Source organism: Delphinapterus leucas, chromosome 17 (assembly GCF_059928025.1).
Source record: "Delphinapterus leucas isolate spDelLeu-1000000601 "Yukka" chromosome 17, BTC_Dleu_Yukka2, whole genome shotgun sequence".
NCBI lineage: Eukaryota > Metazoa > Chordata > Mammalia > Artiodactyla > Monodontidae > Delphinapterus > Delphinapterus leucas.
Genome location: NC_143145.1, coordinates 53,989,239 through 54,013,584, shown reverse-complemented (window position 1 = coordinate 54,013,584; position 24,346 = coordinate 53,989,239).

Here is a 24,346-nt window from a genome sequence, read left to right as displayed (position 1 = left end):
TATTTTCTATTTCTTCCTGATTCAGTCTCAGAAGGTTGTACATTTCTAAGAATTTGTCCATTTCTTCCAGGTTGTCCATTTTATTGGCATACAGTTGCTTGTAGTAATCTCTAATGATCCTTTGTATTTCGGCAGTATCAGTTGTTGCTTCTACTTTTTCATTTATAATTCTATTGATTTGAGTCTTCTCCCTTTTTTTCCTTGATGAGTCTGACTAATGGTTTCTCAATTTTGTTTATCATCTCAAAGAAACAGCTTTTAGTTTTATTGATGTTTGGTATCATTTTCTTCATTTTGTTTTCATTTATTTCTGATCTGATCTTTATGATTTCTTTCCTTCTGCTAAATTTGGGATTATTTTGCTCCTCTTTCTCTAATTGCTTTAGGTGTAAAGTTAGGTTGTTTATTTGAGATGTTCCTTGTTTCTTAAGGTAGGATTGCATTGCTATACACTTCCCTCTTAGAACTGCTTTTGCTGCATCCCATAGGTTTTAGGTTATCGTGTTTTCATTTGTTTCTATGTATGTTTTGATTTCCTCTTTGATTTCTTTAGTGAACTCTTGGTTATTAAGTAGTGTATTGTTTAGCCTCCAAGTGTTTGTATTTTTTACAGATTTTTTTCCTGTAATTGATATCTAGTCTCATAGCGCTGTGCTTGGAAAAGATATTTGATACCATTTCAATTTTCTTAAATTTACCAAGGGTTGTTTTGTGACCCAAGATATGATCTATCCTGGAGAATGTTCCATGAGCACTTGAGAAGAATGTGTGTTCTGTTATTTTTGGATGGAATGTCCTATAAATATCAATTAAGTCCAATTTGTTTAATGTATCATTTAAAGCTTTTGTTTTTTATTCATTTTCACTTTGGATGATGTGTCCATTGGTGAAAGTGGGGTGTTAAATTCCCCTACTATGATTGTGTTGCTGTCAATTTCCCCTTTTATGGCTGTTAGTATTTGCCTTATGTATTGGGGTGCTCCTATATTGGGTGCATAAATATTTACAATTGTTATATCTTCTTTTTGGATTGATCACTTGATCATTATGTAGTGTCCTTCTTTGTCCCTTGAAATAGTCTGTTTTAAAGTCTATGTTGTCTGAAATGAGAATTGCTACTCCAGCTTTCCTTTGATTTCCATTTGCATGGAATATCTTTTTCCTTCCCCTCACTTTCTGTCTGTATGTGTCCCTGGGTCTGAAGTGGGTCTCTTGTAGACAGCATATATACGGGTCTTTTTTTTTTTTTTTTTTGTATCCATTCAGCCAGTCTATGTCTTTTGGTTGGAGCATTTAATTCATTTATATTTAAGGTAATTATTGATATGTATGTTCCTATTACCATTTTCTTAATTGTTTTGAGTTTGTTATTGTAGGTCTTTTCCTTCTCTTGTGTTTCCTGACTAGAGATGTTCCTTTAGCATTTGTTGTAAAGCTGGTTTGGTGGTGCTGAATTCTCTTAGCTTTTGCTTGTCTGTAAAGTTTTTAATTTCTCCTTCAAATCTGAATGAGATCCTTGCTGGGTAGAGTCATCTTGGTTGTAGGTCTTTTCCCTTCATCACTTTAAATGTATCTTGTGACTCCCTTCTGGCATGCAGAATTTCTGCTGAAAGATCAGCTATTAACTTTATGGGGATTCCCTTGTATGTTATTTGTTTGGTTTTTATTCCCGTTGCTGTTTTTAATATTTTTTCTTTGTATTTAATTTTTGATAGCTTAATTAATAGGTGTCTTGGTTTGTTTCTCCTTGATTTTTTTTTTTTTTCTTGCTGTATGCGGGCCTCTCACTGCCGTGGCCTCTCCCGTTGTGGAGCACAGGCTCCGGACGCGCAGGCTCAATGGCCATGGCTCACGGGCCCAGCCGCTCCGTGGCATGTGGGATCCTCCCAGTCCGGGGCACGAACCCATGTCCCCTGCATTGGCAGGTGGACTCTCAACCACTGTGCCACCAGGGAATCCCTTTCTCCTTGAATTTATCCTGTATGGGACTCTGTTCTTCCTGGACTCGATTAAATATTTCCTTTCCCGTATTAGGGAACTTTTCAATGATAATCTCTTCAAATATTTTCTCAATCTCTTTCTTTTTCTCTTCTTCTTCTGGTACCCCTCTAATTTGAATGTTGGTGCATTTAATGTTGTCCCAGAAGTCTCTGAGACTGTCCTCAATTATTTTCATTCTTTATTCTGCTCTGCAGTAGTTATTTCCACTGTTTTACCTTCCAGGTCACTTATCCGTTGTTCTGCCTCAGTTATTATGCTATTGATCCCTTCTAGAGAAATTTTAATTTTGTTAATTGTGTTGTTCATCACTGTTTGTTTGCTCTGTTGTTTCTCTAGGTCCTTTTTAAATGTTTCTTGTATTTTCTCCAATCTATTTCCAAGATATTGGATCATCTTTACTATCATTATTCTGAATTCTTTTTCAGGTAGACTGCATATTTCCTCTTCATTTGTTAGGTCTGGTGGGTTTTTACGTTGCTCCTTCACCTGCTGTGTGTTTCTTTGTGTTCTCATTTTGCTTAACTTACCGTGTTTGGGGTCTCCTTTTCACAGACTGCAGGTTCCTAATTCTCATTGATTTTGGTGTCGCCCCTAGTGATTAAGTTTGGTTCAGTGGGTTTTGTAGGCTTCCTGGTGGAGGGGACGAGTGCTTGTTTTCTGATTGATGAGGCTGGCTCTTTTCTTTCTGGTGGGCAGGTCCATGTCTGGTGATGTGTTTTGGGATGTCTGTGGCCTTATTATGAATTTAGGCAGCCTGTCTGCTAATGGATGGGGTTGTGTTCTTTTCTTGCTAGCTGTTTAGCATAGGGTGTCCAGCACTGTAGCTTCATGGTCATAGATTGGAGCTTGCTCTTCGCGTTGAGATGGAGATCTCTGGGTGATTTTCCCCATTTTATATCATGTGGAGCTGGGAGGTCTGTTGTGGACCAATGTCCTGAACTTGGCTCTCCAACCTCAGAGGCACAGCCCTGATGCCTGGCATCAACAAGCTCAGAATAAAAGGGAGAAAAAAAGAAAGAAATAAAGAAGATGATTAAATAAAATAAAGTTATTAAAATAAAAAATACTTATTAAAAAAAATTAAACATAATAAAATAAAAAAAGAAAGAAAGGAAGAAGAGAGCAACCAAACCAAAAAATCAAATGCATGAATGATAACAATCACTAAAAACTATACTGAAAAGAACAAAACTAGACAGACATAACCCTAGGACAAATGGTAAAAGCAAAGCTACACAGGCAAAATCACACACAGACGCATACACATACACACTCAGAAAAAGAGAAAAAGGGAAATATATATATATATATATATATATCGTTGCTCCCAACGTCCACCTCTTCAATTTGGGATGATTCGTTACCTATTCAGGTAGTCCACAGATGCAGGGTACATGAAGTTGATTGTGTAGATTTAATCTGCTGCTCCTGAGGCTGCTGGGAGAAATTTCCCTTTCTCTTCTTTGTACACACAGCTTTTGGGGTTCAGCTTTGGATTTGGCCCTGCCTCTGTGTGTAGGTTGCCTGAGGGCGTCTGTTTTTCCCTCAGACAGGACCGGTTAAAGGAGCAGCTGATTAGGGGGCTCTGGCTCACTCAGGCTGGGGAGAGAGAGGGGTATGGAGTGCAGAGTGTGCCTGCAGCAGCAGAGCCCGCAGTGACGTTGCAACAGCCTGAGGTGTGCCATGTGTTCTCTCGGGGAAGTTGTCCCTGGATCACGGGACCCTCGCAGTGGTGGGCTGCACAGGGCCTGCACACAGGCTTCTTGGTGGCTTCAGCAGCAGCCTTAGCATCTCGTGCCCATCTCTGGGGTCCGCGCTGATAGCCGCAGCTCACACCAGCCTCTGGATCTCCTTTAAGTGGCGCTCTTAATCCCCTCTCCTCATGCACCATGAAACAAAGAGGCAAGCAAAAGTCTCTTGCCTCTTCGGCAGCTCCAGACTTTTTCCTGCATTCCCTCCCGGCTAGCTGTGGTGCACTAGCCTCCTTCAGGCTGGGTTCAGGCAGCCAACCCCAATCCTCTCCCTGGGATCTGACCTCTGAATCCGGAGCCTCAGCTCCCAGCCCCCACCTGTCCCGGCGGGTGAACAGACAAGCCTCTTGGGGTGGTGAGTGCTGGTCGGCACCAATCCTCTGTGCGGGGATCTCTCCACTTTGCCCTCCGCACCCCTGTGGCTGTGCTCTCCTCTATGGCTTCGAAGCTTCCCCCCTCCACCACCCACAGTCTCCACCCACGAAAGGCCTTCTTAGTGTATAGAAACCTTTCCTCCTTCACAGTTCTCTTCCACTGTTTCAGGTCCCCTCCCTATTCTTTTGTCTCTGTCTTTTCTTTTTTCTTTTTCCCTACCCAGGTACATTGGGAGTTTCTTGCCTTTTGTGAGGTCTGAGGTCTTCTGCCAGCGTTCAGTAGGTGTTCTGTAGGAGTTGTTCCAAATATAGATGTATTTCTGATGTATTTTTGGGGAGGAAGGTGATCTCCAAGTCTTACTCTTCCACCATCTTGAAGCTCCTCCACTAATTTGATATTATATCGCGCCTTATTATTCCCAAAATAGCCACACTGTACTGATCAAATATGTTTACTGTTTTTCTTTTTATTATTACTGCTATGAATATCATTATTATTTTTCTTAGTAAAGATATTATGTGGAGTGTATGATGTTTACTAGGCAACAGCTTAGTTTCCATTTGAAGTTAAGCACAACAACCTTAAGTGAGAATCAGAGAAAATAAGTGAAACAGTGTATCTAGAAAATCTAGAGAGCTTTTAAAAACTGGCACTGTATAATTCTACTGTTTTATAGACAAAATCTATGTCTGTAATTATAACTAGAACTGCAGCCTTTCATTAGTCATTTTAAATATTCCTACTTTCCATGATTGTTTTCTATAGCTCTGATTTGATTGGTCTGGGATTGGGCCCAGGAATTTATACTTTTGAAAGCTCATCAGGTGATTCTTCTGTGCAATCAATTTGCAAACCATTTAATAATACAGGTGGAGAGATTAAAGCCAAGAAGATAAAGTACTTATCCTGTTAAGGTGATTATAATTACACCATTACAGTTTACATACTCAGAACTTCAGGACTTCTCAGTCTTTAATATTTTAATGGAAATATTTTCCAAAAAGATTGTGTCAACTAAAGGACAGTAGGATCAAGGAGTAGAACCCAAGATATGTAATTAGGGAGAGATGAAATTCTTAGAGGAACAAGAATAGTGAGATTAAATTCATTTTCCCTTGCATTATTGTATTGGAGAGTACCAATGACCCAGGAGGGAGGTATAACAGGTAGTCTTTGTCCTATATAAGTTTATAAAGATAAGTATAAGGATAATGTAACTGAAGATCTGAACGTTTCAGTGACTTCCCACAATCATACAACTTTGTGCCAGAACTCTGGCAGAAACCCGAAGTTAGTACACTGAACACCACACTTTATTTTTTAATTAATTAATTTTATTTGTTTGTTGTTCCGCAGCATGTGGGATCTTTCCAGACCAGGGCTCGAACCCGTGTCCCTGAGTTGGCAGGCAGATTCTTAACCACTGAGCCACCAGGGAAGTCCACCACACTCTTTCTGACATTTGGTGCTGAGTGATTGTCTAATTTCCAATTTTACCTCAGACTGACTACTTAGTGGGGAATATATACATGAGGGAGCTCATACCTTAAAAAATCATTTTAAATAACTCAATCAGTACCTTGTACAAATCTTAACATATAATGTGTTAAAAAAAATTTGATATTTCATAGCTGTCAAAAATTTCCCATAAATGTCTTCAGCTCAGTCTCTTCCTCCTACTTATTTTGCCATCTTTCCTTCAATCACGTTTACTTTAAAACCATAACTCCATTATTTGTCAGCCTTATTTTCCATATTGTGGATATTGTGTTTATTTTGTTATACAGTTTCATAGTTATTTAATTTATTTATTTATATTAATTTTTGTTGGAGGATTGTTGCTTTACAATGTTGTGTTAGTTTCTGCTGTACAGCAAAGTGAATCAGCTATACATATACATATCTCCCCTCTTTTTTGGATTTCCTACCCATTTAGGTCACCACAGAGCACTGAGTAGAGTTCCCTGTGCTATACAGTAGGTTCTCATTAGTTAACTACTTTATACATAGTAATGTATAGATGTCAATCCCAATCTCCCAGTTCATCCCACCACCCCTTTCCCCTTTGGTATCCATACGTTTGTTCTCTATGTCTGTGTCTCTATTTCTGTTTTGCAAATAAGTTCATCCGTATCATTTTTCTGGATATTGTGCTTAAAACCAACCTTTGTCCAACTGGTTTCCCATAATTTAGAAAGCAAAATTGCTGAACATAAAAATAAAGGAATACAATGTCTTTTCATGTATTTTGGGCTGTTTTTTAGTAGAATATGTCAGGTAATAGCAGTAATAGGGTAGAATTCCTGAAAGCACTCATAGAACTTAGCCAGAATCCTTAACATGACATTCAAGCCCTCCATAATCTGGCTGAATACTTTTTGCCCCAATTCCTTCCTCACTGCTCCTCTCACATCTACCACATTCCCCTCATGAACTGAATATTTGTGCCCCACCTAATTCATATATTGAAACCTTATGCCCGATGTGATGGTATTAGGAAGAGGAGCCTTTGGGAGGTAATTAGATTAGATGAAGTCATGAAGGTAGAGCCCACATGATTGGGCTTAGTGCCCTTATAAGAGTCACAAGAGAGTTTGCTTCCTCTTTCTGCTTGTCTCCATATGAGAATATAACCAGAAGTCAGCAGTCTTTAAATCAGAAGAGGGATCTCACCAGAATCCTACTGTGCTGGCACCCTGATCCTGGATTTCCAGCCTCAGATATATAAGAAATAAATTTCTCTTGTTTATAAACCACCTAGTCTATGGCGAATTAAGACATTTTACTTGGAGACTTCCCTAGTGGTCCAGTGGTAAAGAATCTGCCTTCCAATGCAGGGAACATGGGTTCCATATTTGGTCAAGGAACTAAGACCCCACATGTCACAGAGCAACTAAGCCCACGTGCCACAACTACTGAGCTTGCACACCTCAGTGAGAGAGCCCACGTGCCCTGGAGCCCATGTGCTGCCATGAAAGATCCTGCATGCCTCAACGAAGATCCCACATGCCACAACTAAGACCTGACACAGCCAAAAAAATAAGAAAATAAATAAAATAAAATAAATAAATATTTTTTAAAAGACATTTCACCTGAGTAACTCAGTGTTCCCATGTAGTTCCCACTCTTTTTGTACAAAAATATTTTTGCACATTCTGTTCATCTTCTCAATTTCTGGGGTATTTAAAAGCTCCCTGTCTTTCAAAGTGTATTGCAAACATCACTTCTCTTTTCCCCTCAGTATGGGCTGTTCTCTTCCTCTTATATATGACATTCATAATTTCTACCCTAAACTATAGTTATTTCTGGACATTGTCTCTCCTACAGAACAATGCTTTGCACAGTTATCAATTATTCCTTGAGTAAATGATTGATGAAAGAACTAGTGACCAGATTTTTAAATTTAGGATTCAATTTTAACTAATTTCATTATTATTAAACATCTTAGTACAAGCCCCATTTTCCATGCTTGCCCAAAAAAAAAAAAAACTGTTGCAAGAAAATCTCTATAGTTTCTGTCATTTTTAATCTTTTTTAATTTGATTGTTATGAAGGCACTAGTAGCTATTTATTGTTGAAGACTGTAAAGAAGAAAGTGAGCAATTCTGTTCTCCCATTGTGCTCCTTGAGTCAATATTTTCCAATTCCTTTTTCCCATACCCATATTCTAAATTTATTAAAATGAAAAGAGATCCCTCAGACATAGTACTTTATTTAAAATAAGAAACTGATGTTTTAATAATTATTAAAATGCAATAATCATCCCTTGTTATGGTCCCATTTTATCTAAATATGATAAAAGATGTAGAGCCCTCTTAATTAAAAATTGAAAAAAAATACTTATTTTTGAAAACTTAAAAGAAATTCCAAGTTATTTTTGAACATTTTCTCATGATTTTTCTTACTGAATCTGCAATTGAGGTAGATATGTTTTTATAAACTAAATATATTTTGACAAACTTACTGCTAATGTTTAACAATTAATCATAGAAGGGGCTAAAATTATAAGGGTGTTTATGTTTTTTCCTAAATATTCTGCATTAGCAAAGAATAGCTTAATTATATTTCTAAGAAATGTCATGATAAAAGAGAATCTTAACTTTAAATATAAAACACTAAAATAATAAGGACAGTAGATAATATAACATGTTGGATCAAGAAAATGACATTAATTTATTTCTTAGAGAAAATGTTGTGATTTCACTCTTATGAGTTGGTAGGGAAATTATTGTGCTGTATAGTTAGGATTCTTGTGCCAGTTTTAAGTTACTTTTAGATAAACTGATGGATTGGGGTAAGCATTGGGGCATAAATTAGAGCACATCTAATTGATGGTATGGGATAAAACTAGCTCTGTGACAGAAACTTTAGTGACATTAATATAAAATGAAGTAAATAGTAGCAGGCCTTAAACAAATCAAAATGCCATTTTGTTTCCACATATTTATTCTAAATAAATAATCACAAATGTGAAAAATGATTTAGCAACTCAGCAATGTTTATAAACTCAGCAATGTTTACCACAAGAAAAATTAGAAGCAGCCTGTTTCTAACAAAAGGAAAATCTTTAAATTATGGCCTCTATATAATGGAACCATATGCAACATAACAATGTAGAGAACGGATCATGTTATAGTAATTTTAAAATCAGAGTCTAAAATATAGCTTTATGATTATATTTAGAATAAAATCAATTAAATATTCACTATTTCTTAGGGTACAAACTGAACTGCTGTAACAAAGAAACCCCAAAACACAATGATTCAAACAAAATAGAGGCTTATTTTTCATTCATGTAACATCCACATATACCAAGACATGCAGTCAACTAGAACCCATGAAGTCCTTCAGGAACCCAAATATTTCTCCTATCTTGATGCTCCATGATCCTCTAGGGCACAGTTTTTTTAATTTTTATTTTTGAAAATAGAGGTTCACAGATCTGATGCAAGTTGTGGACCCTCATCTCAGAAAAATGCACACACACACGCACACACACCACACACCTACACTGTTACAGACTGCATTCAGGGGTTCACAGATCCCTAACTAGGGTATTATCTGCAACTTTACAGCTGAAGCTAGCTCATCACCTAACTCACATATTTCACACGGGAGTAAAGATGCAAGGGGAGCTGAAAATAATCTTTACCTGGGAAGCCACGTGTCCACTTAAAACTTGGGAGAGGAGTGGTGGTCTATTACTAAAGGGAAAATGAGAGAGAGGAGAATGGATTCTGGAAACATGTAGTATTCTCTGCCATAAATTGCATAAAAATACTAATATCTATATGTCAGATATTAATAATAGTTATATTTAGGTGATGAGATAATGACATGTTTAGATTTTCTTTTTCATCCATTTTATTTTTACAAATTTACTTTATGATATTGAACGTTTTGATAACAATTCTCCTGAATTCCTTAAGACATACTTTTTGGTCTAGTATTTGGAAAATAACTATAAATTATTCACATGTGCTGTTAAAGAGTATAAGTTTTCTACTAATTGGGCTCATATATATCTCTTACATCATGTATGATAGTGCATTTTTCATATCTTCAGTTCCTGTACTAATTTTTGCCTAATGAGAGAAGTATATAAAAATCTTCTACAATAATTGTGGATTTAAATGTTTTTCCTTGCAATAAAATAAATATTTGTTTTCTATATTTTGAGACTGTGTTGTCATTTCATGTAAGTGAAATTGTTTTATACTTTTAGTGAAATTTTTATTTTGTCATTATGTGCTGACATCATTCCTGTTAATGGTTGCTATCCATTCCTATTAATTAAATTCTATTTTGCCTGATATTAATATTGCTATACCAGTTTTCTTTTGATTAGTATTTGGCTAGCAAATCTTTTCTTATTTCTGTATTTTCAATATTTCTAAGTTATATTCCTTTATATATACAAATATGTGTATGTATATATATATATATATATATATACTGCACTATATAATTTAATTTCTTTTCTTATGTAATCTAATTTCTGATAAATTTACTTCTATCATTTTTTGTCTTTTATTTATTATTTTTTGCTTATATTTCTTCATTTTATGCAATCTATTGGATTGTTACTGTTTTTAATTCTTCCAAACTACCCACTTATTCAGAAATTATATATTTTCTATTCTTTACATTTTTCATTTATTTAATAGATATGTAGGGTTTTTTTAGATTATCTTTTTCTTCATGAATCAGTTTCAGTAGGCTGAGTATTTTGAGTTATTGAATTTATTGGCATTAAATTTTTCACAATATATATATATCTTAATTTTTCTTGAAATGTTTGTGGCATCTGGAGGGGATGGAACTCTAATATCCCCAAGCACCACTCAACTGGGGGTATCTTTATTGTGCTCTCAACTCCATAGCAACAACTACCTAGAAACATTGGGTAGTGTCACTTTCTATTATTTAAATAGATAACTTTAATTTTTTAACATGGATACTTAACAAGGTTTAAAGTTGATCAATATCTCTATTGTCCTCCTGAATAATTAAATGACTTTAGAGCCCTGCAACACTGATCTGCCATCCTCCATTACTTCTATATTATTGTAGCCTGCTGATCAACATAATCTATGTCTGAATTATAGAATGGAGTTTTCCCAGATCAATCAGCCATATTGACATGAGGTTTATTTTAGAAATTTTCTCCCATAAATTTGTATATTTCCATAACAAAAAAATAGGTTATTTTATAGGGAGAAGAAAAAATTAAGTCAAATAAGATTTTGTGATTTAAGTGTTTTCTGAAACTCAAGAGATATAAGACAGAAGAGGATATGTCTTATATGAATATGAACATTCAAATTGTCTTAATTTTAGACAACTGCTTAAGCAACCAATAAACAGTGAACAGTTTGAAAATAGAAAATGTTAAAGTTAGAAAAGGGCAGTGTCTTTCTTTTCCCATTTTTGTTTTTTTCTTTTTCTAGAGGAACAATGTCAAAGCTATTTCAACTATGATCATCACTCTTATTTCATTATTTTCTTATAAGAAGTAAAACTTTTGAGTGTGATTTGTAGCTATCAAGGCCTAAAGCTGAGGAACATGAAACATATTGAGGTTCAAAAAGGAGGAAGGACCTAGAGACTCTGCACCCCTTCTTACCTCTGCTGTATTTCCATCTAACATCTGGAGCTTAAGCAAAGTGTTGCCTAATGAAGTAGCATTGTTTGAGAGGTTCCAAAATTCTGCCTACTCCCCGATCTTCCGATTCAGCCTAAAATCTAAAAAAAAAAAAAAATCATCAAAAGAGCCACCTTCAGGTTTCAATCATTTTGTTTCAAAAAACAAAATATTTACTAGACCAACATAAAGCGTATTCTATGTATTAATACATAGAACATAACTCATAAATCATGTACCTGTTTTCTACTTATCCTCATTTGGGTTGAATCAATAAATTCCTCTTTTTTGTTCGCTAGAGTTCCTTATCCAAAACAACTGAGCTGGAGTCCACTATGATACTCAAAGTTAGGAATCAATTTACATCTGACAGGTGTATTTACTCAAGTCGAGAACCTAAAATAAAGTATATTTCTGGTAGTCTATGAACTGAGGCTACACAAATGAGATTTACCCTTTTTGACTCTAGCATTTAAAATAATCTTCTAGATGTCTCAATAATGATGATGACAATTTTAGAGTCATTTCTGTGCAAGCATAAACAACCTCACTTTCATCACATTCTTATGAGACAGGTAACTATTATAAGGCCATCTTACAGGGGAAGAAGTTGAGATTATGAGAAAATAAGTAACATGCACAATATCATACATTAAAATATGGTAGTGCTGGAATTCAGGCTACGTGATTTTAAAGGTATTCATTTGATGATTAAACTAAGTTGCCTCCCTGCTCTGAAGTGTTCACACATCATCTACACCTTCCTTTGCTCCACTCCCAAAAGGCCTCCAAGAGCTCATACCATTTGTTTGTTTTCCCTATACCAAATACATACAGCAAGACCTATGGTATATAGTTCTCACATACTCTGCAACATGGGTACAATTGAAACCTACTTTAATTATTGTGAGCACCCTCTCAGTGATATTGTTCAATGTAAAAGGTAATGTTGAAATCAAAATTGTCACTAGGTCTGAAATAGCCGATTTTGTAACAAGTGTAATCATGAACAGTTGGTGGCTGTTTTTGGATCTTCTCCAGCATACAGGGCCCCATGAGAGTGGAAGTTTTTTGTCTATTGCTTACTTTAGATAGCAGTCAGTGAGAATTTGGATGGTGAAAGAGTGTTTAGTGTTTTCTTGGCATTTAACAAGTAGAAAAAATGCCAGCACATTTTTTGACAATACCAATTTTATCTTTAAAGGACTAAGACAGTCCTTGCTTATTGTTGAAATCATATTTGGAAAGAATCTCCAGAACTCTCAGCTTAAAGAAAAATACCTCTTCTTTTTGCTTCTTATGTAAGAAATGTATTGAGTGAAAGAGATGATTTTGTCATTTTTAAACAGACTGTCTTTTGCCTCTTTTCCAAGTAGCAGGAATCAACAATAAAAAATATTAGAAAAGTAAATGCTATTCAGAAAAGGCTTAATTTCTAGCACTACAATGACCTACATTTAGGACCCACTGGATTCTTACCTCTCTTCCTACTGTTCTACTTACCTTGACTTCTATTATATTTTTAGCCCACTGATTACCTAGCATACTTCTGAATAGAAATGTCCATGTATACAAATACCTGGATTTCTTTTACTTTCATAAACTTCATTACACATACATTCAAAGCAAATTCTATCTGTTAGCTTCTCTCCAGAAAATGTTTTTAAAGGCTCAGAAAAAAGGCATGCCTCATTTGTAATCTTATATTAGGAGCTGATGACACTAAATTATATTTTCTCTTATGGATAAAAGTATTTTTCCTCTCAGCATTTATTAACAAAGGTGTCCAATGGCAATAAATTGTTATAACTCATGTGGTATTTCCACTCTCATATTTGTTAATTTGGTAAAAATTAAAGAATTTTTTAAGAGAAAGGCTTATTTTCAAGAGTTAACATTATTACATAAAATGCTTCAGTGAATTAGTGCCTTGTAGTTCAATGACTGCCATAAGATTGCTGGAACAAGTTAAAAATTAGAGACAAGCAGAAAGTGTTTGCTAAGGGGAGAAGGCAACTGTTCAATTAAATAGTTGCTTTCATAGAAACTTAGTCAGTCCATCTCTTCTAATAAAGTTCTTCCAGTCCAAAGGATTTGTTTGGCCAGGTTTTCTTCTTATATTTGGAGAAATTAGAATATGTTCTGAGATTATGTTGAAATAGGATAAAAAGGAAAACATCAACTAAAGCACAGCATGTGACCTTAATCCAACATATCCATAGACCTCCCCCTGAACACACACAAGCATACCTTCAATTACCCCACAAATGAATATGAGTCTAAAATTCATCTAACAATCAAATATATGCATGTCTCCAGAGCTGATCTTTGATAGTCAAGAATAAAAATTCAAAGAAAGTAAATAAATTGTTAAATGTTTCAAAATGTACACAATGAAGAAATACAATACCTGACACACTGGTAGCTACAAAAATCATTCATATATTTGAGAAATAAAGCTCAATAACTAGGGAATCTATGAATGACTCATGAAAATGCTGTGTACTTTGTACGAAGGAACAAAAACAATGAAATGGTGTAAAATAATCAGCCTACAACCGTTGTGATGTCTGTTCTTTTATAAAAGTTTGTGACAATTCAGAAAAATATATTGATGTCCATTTAGCTCAACTGTCATGCAACCCAGATGGTTACTAAGCAGTAAAATTATCTTCCCAAGTAAAGGTTGCACAGATTGTCTTATCTGCTTCTTCAGTCTGGATTATCTTCTCAAAAATACTCTATATTCTAGCTAAAAATAAAATTACCAGTTTTTAAGGTAACATTTGATGAAATAGTTTATGGAAAGAATAGATTTTTTTAGGCCCTTCATTCACTTTAACATAAACAAAAATTGCATGTTTTCAAGAAATAACAGTTGAAGGTGAAATGTTTGGGAAACTTTGGGAGCTATCGCCTAAAACAAATGGTATTACTGACTCTTGAGGAATGTATCTGTTTCTATACAGAATGAACTGAAGTGTCTATTTTGCCATCAACCACTAATTTGATCATGGAGCCATACTGTGATACCCATACAGATCAAACCTGGAATTCATATTTTTATTCTTGACAGTGACTCAGACCTTAGAACTGAGAACATTCTGACAAGTTTTCTGGATGTTGCCAAACTATATCTTTATATTACAGACATAGAATTAAACATTTTTTTAAAAATCATTCAAAGACTTTTAAATTTATTTTAATTTATATTTTGAAAAAGTAAGAAAGTCACTTGCTAGGTATTCCATTAGAGAGAAGAAACACGTAGTGAAAGCTCTGATGTGACATAGGAAAAGAGAGTACAGACTTTGGAGTCAAACTTGGGTTCTAACCATGGCTCCATCACTTCTCACACATGTGATATTAGACAAGTCCTTTAATTTCATTAGATTTATTTTATTCTCAGTGAAATGGCAATAATAGCACATGCCTTACAGGGTCCAACCAGATATAAAGGGAAGATGTTTAGGATCAACATTGTTCTTCTAAGGTTTGTTTGATAACAAATTACTGGCTTGACTTTCCTATTTTTGTTGAATGGATCTTGATCGACTTCAGGAAATCAACCAGATCAGTTCCTGAGATCTGTATTAACACAGATTCTTTGGTTCCAGCTTGCTCTTTTCTAGGCTTATCTAATATATGAAGGTAAACAGACCAAAGCCAAGACATGTATATTGAATTCTAAAGGTTTCTATTAATTTTAATATTCATTCAATGACAGAGACAAGGGAGACTCAGCATATAGCAAGAAGAGAACTAGCTTGTTTTTTATGAACTGCAGTATTATATTTTAGAGCCTCATCATAGCCACATGACCAATGTTAAAAATTTCAACCATGGAAGAAAGTCAGGTAACAGGCTAGATAAAAAGGTAAATTTTTTGGCCATGCCACATGGCTTGTGGGATCTTAGTTCCCCAACCAGGGATTGGACCCTGGCCATAGCAGAGAAAGTCCAGGAACTTTCCCAGGCAACCAGGGAGCTCCAATAAAAGGGTAATTATAATTTCATTCTGGGAATAACACTCATTTGAAATTAAAGACTAGTTTACAAACTAAACTCTAAAATGCAACAAAAGACCTCACTATGACTCTGGAAGAATTCTTTAGCATATGATTTAAAAATATAATTATGGTTGCATCAATTTAGATTAGATCGGGCAACAGAAAACACAGCTTTGTTCTTACACAGGATCCAGTCAGGCAAAAGAAGTGGATTTTAGTTAAATGTTGTATTTAAGGAATATAATTAAAGTATCTGAAAATTAATAAACATCTACTTGGATTTCAGAAGGATTATGCATAAAAACTTTTGTGTGATTTAATCCTGTTGCCAACTAAAATATCAGATTTCAAAAAAATATTAAAAATAAAATAGTTCTTTCAAAATAGTGAGAAAAAACTATTTGTATACAATCAAGACAAGTAATTATACAACAAATTGCTTCGTAAATCAATCAACCCTCTATACTTGTTTCTTTAAAGGGTAGTATACTGGCATATTACTTTAGCAACATTGCCAAAACTTCCCAGATTTGATTTCAATCCAAAACTTTTAGCAGAACTCAGCACTTTAGAAACACAGAAACAAAGGAAAAAAGAAAATGCAGTGCAGATGTACATTTCAACAATATGTAATGCATAACAGCATAGCTACAGCATGTTAGTCATCAAGGCAATCAGCCTACAAAAAATATTAAAGAAACCTGAAGGCAAGCTGAATATTTCTGTTCAATCCTCCCACAACCCATATTATAAAGGCTTCAATATTTGTAATAAATATGTTAATTTCTTGTGCATTAGTCATTATATTGGAAGGGGTGGTGGTGGTGATGTGTTAATCAATCATCAAATACTTAACAATATACCCAACAAACCACGAAGCTATCTGAGTGAAAAAAAATTAGAATAGTAAGATTAGTCTCCTATTTCAGGGACCTAACAATTATAATTTTTTGTTGTTATTTCTAATCAATTATCAGGATTCATTGACAACATATGCAACTTCATTGTGTTATTTTTGCAGAGAGTCACATAAATATATCACATCTAACATACACAGTAAAATAAAAACTTGAGCACTGATCAATGTATCTGGAAAAACAAAGCCTGAAGAAATAATTGTGTTAGTATAGTATAAGGAAACACTCCAGAGTTAGACAGAGATACTTAAAATCCCAGATCTATCATTTACTAGAAATGGACAAGTTAAATCTCTCTATTCCTTGACTTCTTTTCCACCTATAAAATAAGGGACATGCATTGGAATAGAATGTCACTATGCCATTATTTTCAGATATGGCTATCTCCTTAGAAAATTAAAGATAATTAATAAAAATATTTAGAAATAATGAGAGTTCAGTAAAAGGAACAACAAAAAATAAATAAATAACTTTTCAATACAACAGAATGACATTTGGAAAAATATATACCATCCCCAAGATATCAAATATCTAGGAATAAATTTCATTAGAGTTGTGTAAGACACAAATTAAAAAATCATCAAAATTTACTAAAAAAATATGAAAGGAAACTTGAAAAAATGGAAGAACCATGCTCCTTGATGAAAAATAGATTAGTACTTTCAAAATTAAGTTTACAAATTCAAGAATCCTAATAAAAAATCCAACAGGGTCTTCATGCAACTTGACAAGTTGACTTTGATATTCATGTGGGGAAAAATGCAGAAGGCAACTGACCAAGACCACTTTAATGTTCCCCTCAGCCTAGACAGTTTTCTTCCTGACTATAGGCCTTTGACCTCTCTTAGAGCATTTACTTTAGAAAACTTTTGTGACTGTAAATTCTTACTTTGCCCTTTTGAGATGTACATAATCTCCCAGCTTCTTGTCAGTTTCACAACCCAGGAAAGTCTTTCTCAAGAACCTGGGAGCCATGTTTTGAACCCTAATCATCAAGGAAGATAACACTCTTCTATCCCAGTCTCTGTGGGAGGGTAGGAGCCTAACTTTGATAGTGCCAGTTAGCAAACACAGATGGCCTAATCACATTGACCAAACTCCCCATAATATCATCCAGTGCTTTTTCACTAGCTCACCCAGCACTTAAAAATGCTCCCATCTTTTGTTTCAGCAAAGTTGAGTTCAATCCCTCTTTCCTATTGCAAAGGATATACCAATTTTCTAAGAAGTTCAAAACTTAAGAATCTGCTGGAGTGCTTGGGCCTTATCTTCGATTTTTGATTCAACAGGTCTAGAAGAGGCCTTTCTAACTTGTTCTCATATGCCACTGGTGCTGCTGAGAACCACACTTTGAGAAACAATTATCTAAGGCATTTCCATAACACCACTGGGTTTATCTGGTAGATCTTATTGTCTAGTGAAATGTATCTCAAAAATTATTGTAATGAGGAGGAGCACTGATTTCTTCTCTGTTGTTTGTGCATGGCCAGGTAAACATTGGCAAACTTGGACTTGTGTTTTTAAAACACATCCATGATCTTGGCTTATTTTGTATTGTGTTTTACAGTGGATCCCTAGTGCTGCCATAACAAACTACCATAGAGTGGGTGACTTAAAACAACAGAAATATATTCTCTCATAGTTCTGGAGGACAGAAATCTAAAATCAAGGTGCCAGAAACTTTGGTTCCTTCTGAAGCCTCTGAGGGAGAATCTGTTCCATGTCTCTCTCTTAGTTTCTGGGGATTGTCAGCAATTCTTGGTGGTCCTTGGCTTGTAGGTGCATCATTCCAATCTCTGATTATGTCCTCCATCAGAGTTCTCCCTGTATTTTTCTTCTTCCTGTAAGGATACCAGTGATTGGATTTAGGACTCACCTGAATCCAATATGACCTTATCTGAACTAAAGTCTGCAAAGACCTTGTTTCCAAATGAGGACATATTCTGAGGCTCTGTGTGGATGGGAATTTGGGGAGGAGGGACACTATTCAACCCAGTACATGCTCTAACCCAGAGTTTCTTAACTGCTTTGTCATAAATGGTTACAAGTGACAAAATATGGTTTATGGCTCTTTCTCAGTCCTTAAGCTGGCTGGGCAGAGCACAGGGTATACAGAGTCCACAGCCTTAGGCACTGTATAAAGCCTCATCCAAGTACCCGATTTGCCAAACATTGTCATTTTCTATGCATGCCATGATATGAAAAATATTGGAAAGCACTATAACCACTGAACTAAATAAATACAAATGAAGTAAGGTAATAATTTCATATTCCTCTTTCACCATAGTCAAGTCATACTATGCCAAGTTCTCCTAGGAAGTAAGAAATCCAGAGAAAAGGAAATTAGTACTCCTGTACTCCCTTTGTAGAGAAAATTAAATGGCACCACTGCAAAATTGTTCCATTAGAGTTTTATAATCCTCAACAACTTTGAGGCTCCATAAATTATATTTCAGTAATTGACAATCTTTCAGGAAACATTTATTCAATAGCTACTATGTGTCAGGCTAAGAATGCAAAGACCATAAATAAGACATAGACCTTGAAGAGTTTAAAATTCAGTGGGAAAAACAACTCAAAAGGGATAATTGCAAAACAATCTGTTGAATACACATATAGAGACATACAAGAGGAGCTCCTCCTTAAATGTGTCCACACAGATCTCACTTATTTCCCCAAGACCATGTGAGATAAACAATGCTTTAATCCACCTTAAAGATGAGGAAATTGAGACTCAGAAAGGTTAGGTAATATTTCCATGGTCATAGAAGCCTAAAGTAGGGTTATAGGTTTTAGCTACTTTTCCATTGCATGTTTCACTAACACCACTTGTCTGCCTCTCACAGAGGACTTAGGAAGCAACAGCAGGGCTCTTTTCTACTCTGTATGGATAGAGAGGAAAGGAGAGAAAACTCATCAGTTCAGTGAATCTTATGCACTGCTGCCAAGTATCAAGTGTAAGCTCAAAAGCCGTAAATTTATGAGAGACATAAATGGCCACGTTTCTAAGTGTTAACTTATCAAGAATATAGTACTGTCTTTCAAATGACTTGAAAGTCATCTGAAGATATTCTGTCTCATTACTGAGTACTTTTAATGATCTTTTAATTGTCAGGTTCAAAAGCAAAATGTTACTACTTCAGGAATCAGTAAACAAGCCCTCCAGGCATGAGGAGTACCTGAACCCAAGTCCAAGCTCCAAATCCCAAATTACTCTAAGGAGAGTGAAGTCAGGTCATACAGGACTAAATAAAAGGATGAATCATAAGACTGAAACATTTTAAGTCTCGTTTTTCCTCAATAATTAACTGAGTTGTGCCAAATTTTCAGCTTTTTTAACCATTCTAGCACAAATTAACATTCATGAAGAAAAAAAAAATTCTTCTCTTTAAATACAGTTCCCTATGCAAGCAGAAGCTCCTTCTCAGCCCGTTTGATTGAGGAATGCACTCCCAAACAGCTTTGCACTCAAATTTTCCAAGAAGCAAATGAAGATTTCCATGAGAACCTTAATTTCTAGACATACAAAAGATTTCTGTGTGTTTGTGTGTGCATGTGTGTGTGCAAACGTGCATATGTCTGCCCTCCTAAAGTGAAAACAGACATGGGAGGTTATGAAAACAAAAAAATGTAAAGATGTTTCATTGCTATTGATATTATTTTTCATTATTTAATGTTAATAACACATTATTATATTCTTATATAAAAATTCAAATAAAAGTAGATATATTCAGTAATAAATCCAGAGTTCCTTTGCATATAACACCTACAACCACAAGTCCTATGCCTCTCCACTGCCCATGGCTTTGTGCTCAGCCTTCTGTTCTATTCCTATTCAATACTTTTGCATACCTATGTGTGTTCTTACACATATGTATCTTCAGGGTTTTTTTCATAAATAAATCATTTTTACAAGTTGCTCTGCAACTTGTGCTTTCAATTTAACAATGTTTTTGAAGTTCTTACTTTGTCAGTGCATACAGATCAACCTCATTTTTTGGTAAGAACTGCTTATTATTTCAAAGTATAAATGACTCATAATGTATTTGCTTACTTACTGTGTTCAATATGTGGTGCCACTGCAAAATGTTTCACAAAAATCTGCCATCTCTGGTGGGTTTCATTTCAGCTCTCTGTCTCATGACTGGCCTTTAAATAATTTAAACACCAGTGTTTGACATTAGAAAAGCAACCTAGTAAACTAGGATGGAAGTTTCTACTTATTAATTTCATATTAATACTGAGCTACACATTTATAGGAATGAAATCTGTGACACCTGAAAAACAAAGTCAATAAAACATCCATGTGTTTTAATATGATTGATCCCTAATTTTCAATTAGAGTTGTACATATAAAGAAAAAAGCAATATAAAGATCTATTCTCCTTGAAATAGCATTCATAAATTATTACTGAGTTTTATTGCTAAAAAGATTACAGAGTATGTAAATGTAACCATTATAAACAATGAATTTTCCTTAGGGCTTACATCTTCACATTTTATGAAGTCCTTAAGCACTCACTCATAGCCAAAACAGCCTTATTTTTTATTTCTTTTGAGAAATTATTTCAGGGCCATCTATGCTTTCAAGCATTGGTTCTCAGAGGGAGATGGTCCTCCAGACCAAAGAAATTGTCATCATTTAAATTTAACATACAAAACTCACTAAAGAGGAATAAATTAATGAGTCACAACTAAACCCTTATGTCAATCTCTTTCCAGTCCAGAATTTACTCTCAAATCTCATCCAAATAAAAGAAAGATAGTACAATTCTGCATTGATGAAATCTTCAAAATTATACTCAGAAAAACAGAGTAGTGCATTGAGGGAGAGAGAGGGTTCGATTGTGATGCATTGCTTACTCTCTAAAAGTATATTAAAAAAAAAAAAAAGACCACAAGATCAGATGAACTGATTACTTTATTGGCCAGGGACAAATTGCCCAGGTTTATCACTCCACAGAGAGTAGAAAAGTCATTAGCAATGGACCTTGTCTCACAGCCCCAACTCTACTTTTGCTAAAAATTATATAGAAATAATAAATTTGTGCTTAAACATTTGTTATAGTAATATTACTGTGAATCATAATACTGCTTTGTGGTCATCTTTCCAAGAAAAAAATGACAGGACTAGAAAAATGAACGTATATTTTTTCCCTCCCTCCATCCCTCCCTTTCTCTCTCCCTCTCTTCCTTCCTTCCTTTCTTTCTTCCTCCCTTTCTTTATTCCTTTCATCTTTCCATCCCTCCTGCCACTGTTTCTTTTTTTTCTTTCCTGCAGCACAGTATTTCTCAGCCTCAACACTACTAACATTTGAAACCAGATAATTTTCTCTTGTGGGGTCCTGTCCTGTGCAACATAGAAAGTTTAGCAGTGTCCTTGGCCAATACCTACAATGTGCCAATAGTATCTCTTCAGTTTTGACAACAAAAAAGTCTCAAGATAGTGTCAAATACACCAAGCAAAATCAACCCCAGTTGAAAACCACTGTTGTAAGCATTTGTTAAATATGATATCTACTATAGCAAATTCTTAACTCAACCTACTCTCTCCATACACCTTGCCAGCCCATGAACTGATGTAATTCCCCGCCGCACCAGGTAAGGCTTCCTCAGCCACTTTTCTCAACATCCTGTTCACCCTAAGAAGTAGGAATATAACAGAACTATTAATAATAAAAATAATTATCAGCACCTGTTCTAAGAACTTTATCACTGTTTTGCTGAAAGCCTGCTTTCGGTTTTAAGGTTCGTTTGATTTGCTGGCAAAATAACCACTTGTCTCACAAATAAACAGCTTCAATCAAATCTTTAATAGAAGGTGATTTAACTTAATTTATATATAAAATCATTAGAAGGAAAGGAATAAGAATATTATGTCAATTTCAATATACAACTATTGGAAGAAAAGGAATAAGAATATTGACAGAGTATATAACAAAGCATACATCACCGAATTGGGCTGACACCCACTTCCAGATCCAAACAGCAGCTGGGAAGTCCCGAGTGACGGCAATCTGGAGCCCCATTTGGGAAAGGTCCCAGGCGGTGCGTCCACCCCATGGGTGAGACTTCAAATTGCAGTTCTGGGAGTTCCCGCTTATAATCTCAGGCCACAAACTGATATCATCAGTTTGCATGCAAAAATGCAGCTCTGGATTCTCTCTAACAATGCTGTTGTTTTCACCATGTGGATCACAGGATTTTCCAGACCCTGGGGGACTGGCCAGATCCCCAGGGTTCAAGAAACTCCAAGACCCACTCCCTTCCTTATCGTAAGTGCCATTTGACTTGCTAGCAAAAATTGTTAGGTGTGTAAGCATGCGGGCAGCCCAGGCAGGGTCACAGGTTGGTCAGAGGCTTGCTTCTATCTCTGAGGCCTGAACAAGACTATTTTACCAGCTTCCCCAACAAACGCATTTTAACACAATCTGTGTATGATTCAATTTCCTCACATTTAAGGAGGAGATAATAATAGAAACTACCTAAAGGGTCTTTGTAAGAGCTCAATGAATTAATGTAACTAAAGCATTTATTTGTGTCTGGCACTTATTAAATGCTACTTTAAGTGCTAATGATCCTTATCTTTATTGCTATTGCTATCATCTTCTCATTCAAGCCTCTCAACTGCCCTAGTAAAGAGAGGAGCTGGAATGCAAACATGAGTCTATCTAATACTGGAGCCTGGGCTCATAAACATTAGTGTTGCTAAAAGAAGAGGCACTAAAACTGGCATATTAAGACAACTAAATGTGTAATTTAAAATTTTTTAGGATCCAGAGTTTAAAAAGTAAAAAGAAACAGGAGAGGTAGCTGTCAGACCAGGACAGGAACAGCTGAGTCTCTTCACTCTGATCCAAGACATAGCTGGGAAACACCTGTGCATGTGACATCCTTGAGGACCCAAACCCATGACCTGGAGAGAGAAAAGGGAAGAAGAGCTGTACCAAGAAACTGACTCAGAAAAGCGTGAGATATTCAACTTGACACCAAGACCTGGCCCCACCCAACTGCCTGCTGGCTCCAGTGCTGAACACCTCATGCCAAAAAAACAGCAAGACAGCCCTACCCATCAGCAGACAGGCTGCCTAAAGTCATACTAAGGTCACAGACACTCCAAAACACACCACCTGATGTGCCCCTGCCCAACAGAGGAACAAAACTCAGCTCCACCCACCAGAGTGCAGGCACCAGCTCCTCCCAACAGGAAGCTTACACAAGCCCCTGGATCAACCTCAAACATGAGGGGGCAGACAAAAGAAGCAAGAAGAACTACAACCCTGCAGCCTGTGGAAAGGAGAACATGAACACAGTAAGTTAGGCAAAATAAAGTACAAAGAAATAGATTGCAGATGAAGGAGCAATGTAAAAGCCTAAAAGACCAAATAAATGAAGAGAAAATAGGCAATCTACCTGAAAAAGAATTAAAAGTACTGATAGTAAAGATGATACAAGATCTTGGAAATAGAATGGAGGCACAGATGGAGAAGTTACAAGAAATGTTTAGAAGGACCTAGAAGAACTAAAGAGCAAACAATCAGTGATGAACAACACAATAACTGAAATGAAAAATACACTAGAAGGAATCAATAGCAGAATAACTGATGCAGAGGAACAAATAAGTGAGCTGAAACATAGAATGGTGGAAATAACTGCAACAGAGCAAAATAAAGAAAAAAGAATGAAAAGAAAGGAGGAGAGTATCAGAGACCTCTGGGACAACATTAAATGTACCAACATTCAAATTATAGGAGTCCCAGAAGAAGAAAACAGAAAGGGTCTGAGAAAATATTTGAAGAGATTAGAGTCAAAAACTTCCTTAACATGGAAAACGAAATAGCCACCCAAGTCAAGGAAGTGCAGAAAGTCCCATACAAGATAAACCCAAGGAGAAACATGCTGAGACACATATTAAAAAAACTAACAAAAATTAAATTCACAGAACAAATATTAAAAGCATCAAGGGAAAACCAGCAAATAACACAAGGGAATCCCCATAAAGTTATCAGCTTATTTTTCAGCAGAAACTCTTCAGGCCAGAAGGGAGTGGGAGGACATATTGAAAGTGATGAAAGGGAAAAACCTACAACCAAGATTACTCTACCTAGCAAGGATCTCATTCAGATTTGACAGAGAAATCAAAAGCTT